Here is a 10,113-nt window from a genome sequence, read left to right on the forward strand (position 1 = left end):
ATTCTAATCATAGTTCTTCAATATCTTTGCCAACAGGGTTGCTCAGCTCAATTTTAGTCGAACTGCATAAGATCATCGGATGGTCTATGGGTTCGAGGCTTCTTTCCTTCGTCAGGTTGTACCTCGCCAGGAAATTAAAGCATGTTTACGGTTTAGGGTTTAAGGCCTAGGGACTGCATCAATCATTTTTTAATTTGTACACACGCTCACAACTTTTGTCATTAGTTGTGAAGTAAATATTGGCTATGACATGTGAATCATTGAGATGCATCAGCATGCGTGTTAGTTTTCCTTTGTATTTGATGGAATGTTCTAACGGTGCAACCTTGGAGTCAAGATACATACATGAAACAAAAGCTGAAAACCTCATAGCATTGTAGTAGTCCCTCTGGTCCTTTTTTGTATGCGTATAAGAAAATCTCATTTTCCCGCAATGGTCTGTGCCTTAGCATCTTTGTGCTGCTCTTTCCAATAGTATCGCACACGCAGCCACAATAATTCCCATCTCTCTCTCCCATATTCCTTGTCCCTTCCCAAGGCATCTTGCACACACACACACAACACACACACACACACACACACACACAAAGTCGCATGCATGCAAAACCGGAGAGAGAGAGAGAGAGATGCAGATAGATGAGGAGGAGAGAGAGCCTGCTTCCAGAGAGATGGTGACAGGAGTAATTATGCACAAGAATTGAGGGCTGTAGGCCGAGCCAATACTATGTATGTGCGCAACTACCTAGCCTTTCCTCCATGGAAAATATGGTGGCAAAATAGTCTACTACTGCTAAGGTGTAGTATTTTTTTCTGAGCGCTTGTCTCTTTGGCATGCAGGCTACTACGTAGGTGTTAAACACACAAAAAAGGATTGTTGGTGTCACATGATGTCCAAGGAATATGGTGATAGTGCGAGGTGGGCCATGTACTCACTGGGCTATAGTGTTTCGCACTCTCCGGTGTAAGAGTGGTGAAAATTAGTTTTATCACAGAATAAAAAAGTAAGAGTCCAGACGCTCTACGACGCTCTACCGCATCTCTAATAATGACCAATGAGCCGTCAAATCACATAGACTCGGTATTAAGTTGGACGGACGAAGCAACCATAACTCTTCCTTGAATTCACTTCTCCCTCATGCAGTACAGTATACTACAACATTCTTTTGGAAACTAAAGTTTTGTTTCAGTGGATTGCGCAATGGAGCAAAACCAAAGTTTACATCATGTCTGTCGCATTCGCATCTCACCCCACAAGGTCGCTCGGCATGCCACTCATCGTAATACGACTATACACAAACTTTCCCGCCCTCTTGTCGATGGATCACGCCATGGAGTATTAGTACTCTACCCCTGGAAGAGATAGACGGGGAGGGGGAGGACATCAATGTTATACTAGGGACTCCCAAGAACTTTTTTGCATGCATGTTGTGGCCGATCAGGGTGTCGTTTGAATGCGGAGCAGCCGTGTGCACCGCGAAGTAACCTGGGTGGCGCTCCCTTGGTCGGCGCGCTGCTTCAATGTCAGCGCCAGTGAGAGGTCGCTTCTGCTCTGGCTGTGCATGAATGTGACACTGACCTTTTTAGGCGGGAAGTGCACGCGGGTGATGAATAGGGTTTGGATTGGCCAGGGCGGTCAGGAGCAGGCGTGGCAGCGGTCCGGACACACGCAAACGAGAGATGCTAGACGTACGTGAATATTGCTACGTAATTAGCGTAAATAAGGTGCCAGTTGGATAAATATTATTGGAGATGGAGATGAAAGTAAGAATTTTATGTAAACACGGATATGTATGTATGACTGTGTGTGTGCGCGCGCACACACACACACACAGTGATGACTCTCATGACTACTTGTACACATCATCGATGTCTTGTTCTCCCTACACACATAATAACTTAGCACGGTCTCATTACGTTCCTAGGATAGGAATATCATAGGAGTGGGAAACAATAGGAAGTGAGATAAATGGAGTACTCTGTAAAACAAGAAATGTACACGCACGCACTCAGCCTCTGACACACCCGCGAGTACACGATGGAGCGCATTTGTACAGGAAGAGGCAACTTACGTACTAATTTGACCCTTTAATTTGTTCACTTAATAGTGGAGGGTCGGTGGTGTAGGGTAGAACCCTAGATGCCCAATCTTTCACGATTGGAGGGGATCCTACGAGGAACACGAAGAACACAAGGGGGAAATTGAGGGGAACATGAGGGAAACACGAGAGAAATCACTCAACCAACAAGAGATGGTCACACATATGCTAGATCCTCGAAACACAAAGAGATGCACGATCTGAATCCAACAAGGGACGATACATAGGGTAACCTCGCGGTGGAGTAGCTAGATCCGGATGGATGAGCAAAGCTCTATCTCACTTATGAGCTAACACAACGCTAACCTTCAAATGGTGGTGGAGGAGGAGTATATATAGGCTAGGGGCGAAGGGGTACATGGGCCTCGGCCCAAGTCACACACGCAGGCGTGGTCCGGATGATCTGGAGGTGACCCGGATGATCCGAGTGTTGGTCCGGATGATCCGGGAGGCCGTCCGGATGATCCGGCTTCATCGAGCAGGCTTCGGGTGTCTTCGGGCACATTACCCGGATCGTCCGGGCAGGGGTCCGGATCGTCCGGCTGGGGGTCCAGATGATCAAGGCAAGTCCTGTCTTGCTCTGTTCTTCTTCTTCCTTCTCCTCTTCCATGCTTGGCCTTGGTTCTTGGATTCTCCATAGTCATCTCGGTTGTACCTGAGTATATGCAAGGTCCATGCATGAGGTAGTAGCCATGTCTCACATGTGGAATGTGACAGTTTGAAGAGGAGTGAATTCACCTTGTGTCCAATGACGTATGTTTGAGGTCTCGTCATATGTCGTCTTGGGGCTTGGAGAGTAGTCAGAGTGTATATGGGGATGAACGTGGGATGCTCCGCATCATCTCCCCCCTCCCCTGGGAAAGATCCGACCTCGGATCGTGATCCTCATCACCATGGAAACAGTTGTCATGGACAGACTTGTAGTTGGACGGAGCTGAAGACATTGTGCAATCCAAGTACTCCAAGGTGTCGCCGGAGTGGTATACATGCAAAAATAGCAAACACAAACGACAATTGGAAATACAATGGTTAGCGCACACAAGGTGTCAATAAAATAAGCATGAGTTCATCCAAAAAGATTGCTCGTGACAATGCGCATGAAGCTTATCAAGATGATATAGAATGATATGTAAAAAATTCATGGGGTCATGGTGCACAAAACCACAAATGCTACCATTGTGCAAAATGATGTCATAATGGGACGGTATATCAAAAGCATGAACATGGAAATTGGTGCTCAAAGTGACTATGTGATCATGCAAAGATAGTGGGCAATATGATCATGATGTATGAATATGCCATTGAGGTATATCACAAAAAATTTGCTAAGGAAATGCACAAGTTCATATATCATGGATGACATGGAAATAGGTGCAACAAGGCAATCATAATGTGAGTCAATCCATGCATAAGATGCAAATTTGTTATGAGTATGAGATGTCCATCGAGCATGACATGTGTTAGCACAATCAACAAATATGGAGGTGTTGGTGTACCAATGCTCGATGTCGTGGCATGAGTGGAGTTTCGAAGGTGCATCCAATAAGTGCGAGCGCTCCTCAATGTGAAGGTCCATAGAGCCAATCTCCAATGTCGCTCCTCCATTCATGAGATGTATCATGTAGACAACAAGAAGGAAACAACAATGAAAGAATGGCCCATCCAATACGCGTACTTGAGGATGGCTCAATGGGAAGGAGTTCACCTTATGAATGTTCTCGAAGATGTTGGAGTTGCACATCATGTATGCCTTCACATACCCAATATGTCTCATGACGGTAATGCCTTGTGAATCCTTAAAAACAAAAGAGCATGACAAACACTCAGAAAAACAAATGAGGTTAGCGGAAGTGCAAACCTATCATTCGTGTGGTAAGATACCCAACAAGTGTATGCATCATGCTCATCATAAGAAAGGACAAGGGAGCATTTCATAGTATGGAGGCATATGATGCAAGAACAACCAAATACAAGAGGTTCAAGTAAGCAAGCATGCATCACAAGTAAGGTGTCAAAGTCTCCAAGATCAATAAGCATAGTACGGTTGCACTCAATACAAGTGGATATGTAAGAGGAAACTAATGGACACAAGAGACAATGATCAAGATATAACATGTGAGAGGCATGAACCTATATGTCATCAACCCAAGAAAGCGTGTAAGAGTGGAACATGGGTGATGTGACAAAGCAAGCAATCATAGTGTCAAGTCAAGCAAGCTAGTAGTGCGAAGATGCAACATACTAGAAGGAATCATAGCAAGCATGTCATGTGTGCAAATAGTGGGCATGAATAATTCACATGTCATAGCACAAGCATGAAAGCAAGATATGAGGAAAGTATCATCATTGTATTGGCAAGAAGTCCTATGTAAATAGTAATGGAACATCATGACCCTCCCAACACAAGAAGCAACAATAGCATGAAGCACATGGTAAACATGGCGATAGCAACAAGGATCTCCAACAAGCATGCAAATACACATAAGAGTAGCATAATGGTGAATCATGGGTAGATGCAAGCAAGGGTCACAATTGCATGGAAAAATCATGTAAAGAGGCATAACATGCAAAGTGAACACGATAGTATGGGCATAAGGTGACAAGTGGTAAATAGCCCATAGCCGTGTGAGAGCCAAGTAGAATAGATGCGCATAGTCGTTGCGCGAAGAGAATGGTGGGAATGATAGTCCACGGGATCCCAAAGCATGGTTGCTCTCAAGAGCTAGTTTCATCAAATCTTGGGATTGAGAGGTTGACGAGTATACATGAGTACCTACACAAAACAAAGACAAAAGAAAAATTGTGTGTGCGTGGTATATGTACACATCATCCATAATGATGCGCACGTGCATGTGTTGGTTAGCACAAAATATCCAATCCTCAAATAAATGAGATGCATGATATAGAAACATGTCATCCATCATGAGAGGTTTGTTATTATGTATGGCATAATGGAGACTCAAAGGATAAAATGCATCATGAGATATATGTAGAGCATTGTTATTCATGGAATGCATATGGTGCACGCAATTTTGGAAATCATGCAAGTTATGGAATGCATCAAGATCTCCTAATATGTATGAGGAAACTATGGGGGTCTCCTCATGAGCATTAATGGAAAAATCACATGGAGAATATTGACAACATCCGAAACTAAGCATATTTGGAACAATATGATCATGGTATGGCATAGTAGATGAATTGCGCAAATCATGTAAAGGAAGCATGGCAATATCATCACAAGAGAAACACATTCCAATAACCATGACCTTGTCATCTATGCCATAAGTGCAAATATGATTTATTTTAATGGGGCATGCATAGTTACTATATTGAGATTGAAATGATGCAATATGGGAGATATCACTCATAACATATGACAAGTTTAAATGATTAGCAAACATGATGTGACCAAAAGAATTTTCACATGATATCCTATGGAGCATAGCATCACAACTAGGCAACTCAACATGCTCATCATCATAGTCATCATAAATGGGTGGCATATCGAAACAAGACATAGTATGTGATGAATCCATAGGGTGATCAACATCATGGGAGAAATCGATGTCAAGAGAGTCCACTAGCGGGACAAGAGAAGCACCATCACCTATGTTATCTTTGGAGCGTTGCTCATGTGTTGTAGGTGAGGTGTCGAAGATCCACTTGTTGTCATCTTCATCTTGATGGAACCATGTGGGGGGTGCATCATCGTCCACCATGGCCATCGTCGTCTCCATTGGAGGGATGGACTCGTCGAGGATAGGCATGTAGTCATGTAGGAGACCTAGCACCAAAGAAGAAAACACACTAGGAGTAGAGGTTAAGTTGTTAGAAATCATAGTGGCCTCACATGCCGTGTCAACTACCTCACTCGCCAAGTGTTGTGGCTCACTCACTCCCTCAAGGATGCTCTCACTCATATGGTTGGTGGAGTCACTCAAATGGCACTCAACTTCACATAGGATGTGTGGCATGCTCTCATGTGTGGGGCTAGTGGTGGTCACACTCGTCCTCTCATAGGAAATGCTCCCAATGTCATATATGGTGGAGTCACTCATCTCACTCATGGGGTGGTGTCTCTCCTCACATGACAAATGGGGCATCTCGACATATGTGGGTGTCAGAGAGATGTAGGTGCAAACGTCTCCATGCTAAAATCCTATCACCGCCTTGGTTGAAGGGATAGTCCCATGCTCAACCTTCTTGTCGCCGTCTTGGTGTTGGAGGCCCATATGATGTGGCACCTCGTAGCTCGTCTCCATGACCGAAGGGAATTTCCCATGCTCAGCCATCTTCCTTGTGGGGCTTCCGAAGATGGAAGTGTCACCCTCGCTTATAGGTGGTCGCCTTGTTGTTGAAGATGTCGATGTAGGCGAACTCGTGGGAAGTAGGCGAAGATGCCGTGCGTCCAAAGGCGAAGATGCCTTGATAGCACTTGGCGAAGATGCCGAAGTGGATGGTTTAGCTGTAGCTCTGTCCTGGTGGTGCTCGTCTCGCGGTCTTCTCTTTTGCTCATGAAGCTTCGACTTGGCGTGAAGTAGGGCTTGTTGGGACTTGTGCATTTGTGCTTGGCGAGTGTCGGCATTCTGGGAACGGGGGTACCCAGACTTGCCTGCCTGCGGCCTGTGGCGTGGCTCAAGGAGTGGCCCAATACGGCCCATCTACATCAACACATGCTCAAGACCCTCGCGAGGGGCCAAGCCTTGCGGGGCGGACGACAGGAGGCTTCCTCAGGCACGGCCTCGTCAGGTTGGCTCGCAAGGAGGCGGAGAGATCAAGGCGGGGTACCTCATGAGGTGCCTGTGATGCAAGCCATGACGACCAAGGCCAGGCGGGCGCCAGGCGGGCGCTGGCCTGCGCAGAGTCCTTGTTCCCCCTTTGGTGCAAAGGGGGCAAGCGCAGACAAGGGTATCAAGCAAAGGCAACCATTTCGGTGCAACAAGACCAAGACCAGCAGGACGGCAGAACAGAGGTCATCATGGAGCCCAAGCCAGCGTCATCGTCAGGGCCTTTGGCAGGCGAGGTCCAACTTTAGTCAGGATAAGTGTACTAGATGTTCCCCTTCAAAATGGCCAATTGTTGGCGCCCTTCCCGCTCAATATTTGGGAAGAGGCCCGGGGCCTTCGCCTATAAATAGGACTAGCCACCCACAGGGTAGGGGAGAGATCTGATCGGATCCGCATCCAAGACACAAAGGGAGAGAGAGGCGACTGAACCCCCCAGAAGTTCATCGCACCAACCAAGAACAGACCCTCGCGAGGCTGTTCTTCCCTTGTACTGTTCCTCATCAGCCCAGAGGCAATCCACACACCACAAACTGGAGTAGGGTATTACACCACAATGGTGGCCTGAACCAGTATAAATCTTGTGTCCCTAGTGTTGTTCTTCGTGTAGTTTAGATCCTAGCGAGGCGGTGAAACATGGGTAGGCTAAGGGTGTGATCTCCATGCGCACCCCAGTGTTCGAACCTCAAGGGTCTGCCGGAACCCGAAATCCGACATTTGGCGCGCCAGGTAGGGGTGTGCCGGAATCTGCCTTCCGTCGCCTCGTGTTTTCACCGCCCATCCCATCCATGTCAGACGCACGTCCCGCCCGCACTGAGCGTCGGGCCGCTCTCGCCACTCACGTCGCCCAGATGGCCCCCGTCGGCGGGCGCCCCCGTCGTTCCCCGTCGCCTGCCGTCAACGCCGCCACCGGCCCGGCGGGAAACAAACAACAGGCATCGTCCCTGCATCCATCAGTGCAGAGAGAAGGCCGCACCGCCACTCCGTCGCTGACTCCGGCCGGCTCCTCGTCCCACGCCCGTCGCGCTCCTGCGGACGCGCACGCTGCGCTGCTCCTGGCGCGGGAGCTCCTGCACTAATGTCCCGTCGACGACCTCTACGATGAGTGGCTCGCCCGCATCACCGAGCTCGTCAGCGCCGTTGGGGGCTCCCCTGCGCCGTCCCTCTCATTGCACCGCACACCGCCCTACGTGGGCGACGAAGCTCCGGGGCCGCCCCAGCTGCCTCCACCTCAAGAAGGCGCCTTGGCTCCAAGGCGCATGGCCCCTGGGCGGAACCCACTCCGTCCGGCGCCAACACAGCAAGAGAAGAGCTGCCAAGAGATCCCTCGTCCCCAGGAAGCCGCCCATGTGCTCCCCGCACCGGCTCGGCACGAGTGCACACCTGCTCCGGCGCATCAAGACCCCACGCTGCACCTGTCCGCAGCGCACAAAGACCTGCAAGATCAAGCTCTCCGTCACCAAAGGGCTCCCGCGGCCACTGCAGGCTGCCGTGCCTTCTCCGATGAGCTGCGCAGCGTGGTCTGGCCGGGCAAGTTCAAGCCAGACCTGCCCCCGTGCTACGATGGCACGACTGACCCTGCTGAGTTCCTCTAGCTCTACGAGCTGGGCATCGAAGCCGCCAACGGAGATGAGAAGGTCATGGCGAACTGGTTCCCCATAGCGCTCAAGGACGGCGCCTGCACCTGGCTCCTGAACCTGGCTCCTGGCACGATATCCTCCTGGGACAAGATGCGCACCCGATTCATCGCCAACTTCCAAGGCACCCGCGACCGGCCCCCAGCCATGAGCGACTTGCGCCGCATCAAGCAGCAGCCGGGGGAGACCCTGCAGAAGTTCATCCAGCGCTCAACTTAAGATCCCCAAGGTGTATGAGGAGGCCATCATCTCAGCCTTCTCCGACGGTGTGCGTGACGTCAAGATGAAGGAGGAGCTCGCGATCCATGAAGACTGGTGCACCTCCCTAGAGCTGTTCAATCTGGCGACCAAGTGCGCAAGGGCTGAGGAAGGGCGCCTGTCCCTCCTCGAGCTGCCAGCTGCTGAACCAGAAGAGAAGAAGCCCAAGACCAAGGACGTGAAGCGCAAGGGGGCTGCCGTGCTTGCAGCAGAGCCAGACACCAAGCAAGGCAGGGATCAGCCTGAGTCATCCAAGGGCAGCCGGTACTGCATGTACCACGACCTCCACACCCACAACACCAACGAATGCCAAGAGCTCAGAGCCGTGTGAGAGGTGCGTGCCGGCCGACGCCCCGAGCGCAGCGACAGGGGATATGGCCGAGGAGGAGGAAGAGGTGGAGGACGATGGGAAGACCGTGGCCCTCGCCAAGGGTGGCGTGACCGACCTCGCGAGGACCACTGGCAGGACCAGCCTCGTGAGGGAGGTTGGAGGGACCCACCTCGCGAGGGGGGTTGGAGAGATCAGCCTCACGAGGATCGCCCACAAGGCAATGCGGGCCTCCCTCCTCTGCCACCACAGCCAAGGAGGAACAAGACCATCACCAGGACGAGGGGGCTGGAGGCTTCCAGGAGCCGCGCGCAATCCCTTGCATCTTGGGCGGCGCACAAGCCCCGGCCTCTCAGCGCATCTTCAAGCAGTTTGCCCGCGAAGTGAGTGCAGTCCTCCCCAAGCTTGAGGCCACACGCCCTCTCAGGTGGTCATCGTGCGCTATCACGTTCAGCTCAGCGGATCAGCTCAAATGCGCGGCCACGGCAGGAGTCCTCCCGATGCTTTGCTCCCCGATCATCAGCAATGTACAAGTCACCAGGATCCTCATCGATGGTGGAGCAGGGCTCAATGCCCTATCCGTTGAAACGTTCAACAATCTCCAAGTGCCATACAATCAGCTGCAGCCAACCAAGCCCTTCTCAGGAGTCACTGATGGTTCCACGGTTCCGATCGGGCAGGTCCGCCTTCCTGTTACCTTTGGGAAGCGCGACAACTACCGCACGGAGCTCATTGACTTCGACGTCGCTCACATCCGCTTGTCGTACAATGCCATCCTCGGGTACCCAGCCCTGGCCAAGTTCATGGCCGTGACCCATCACGGCTACAATGTCCTCAAGATGCCAGGAAGCGGCGGAGTCATCACTGTGCCTTGTGAAGAGAGAGACACTGTGTGTTCCCTGGAACGTGCCTTCCAAGCCGCATCAATTGAAGACCCAGATCACAGGAATAGGAGGCCTCCCGAGGCTGCTCCTAAGAAGAAGAAGACATCGCCTGGCCTGACCCCT

The sequence above is a fragment of the Triticum aestivum genome, chromosome 4B (genome assembly GCF_018294505.1).
Source record: "Triticum aestivum cultivar Chinese Spring chromosome 4B, IWGSC CS RefSeq v2.1, whole genome shotgun sequence".
NCBI lineage: Eukaryota > Viridiplantae > Streptophyta > Magnoliopsida > Poales > Poaceae > Triticum > Triticum aestivum.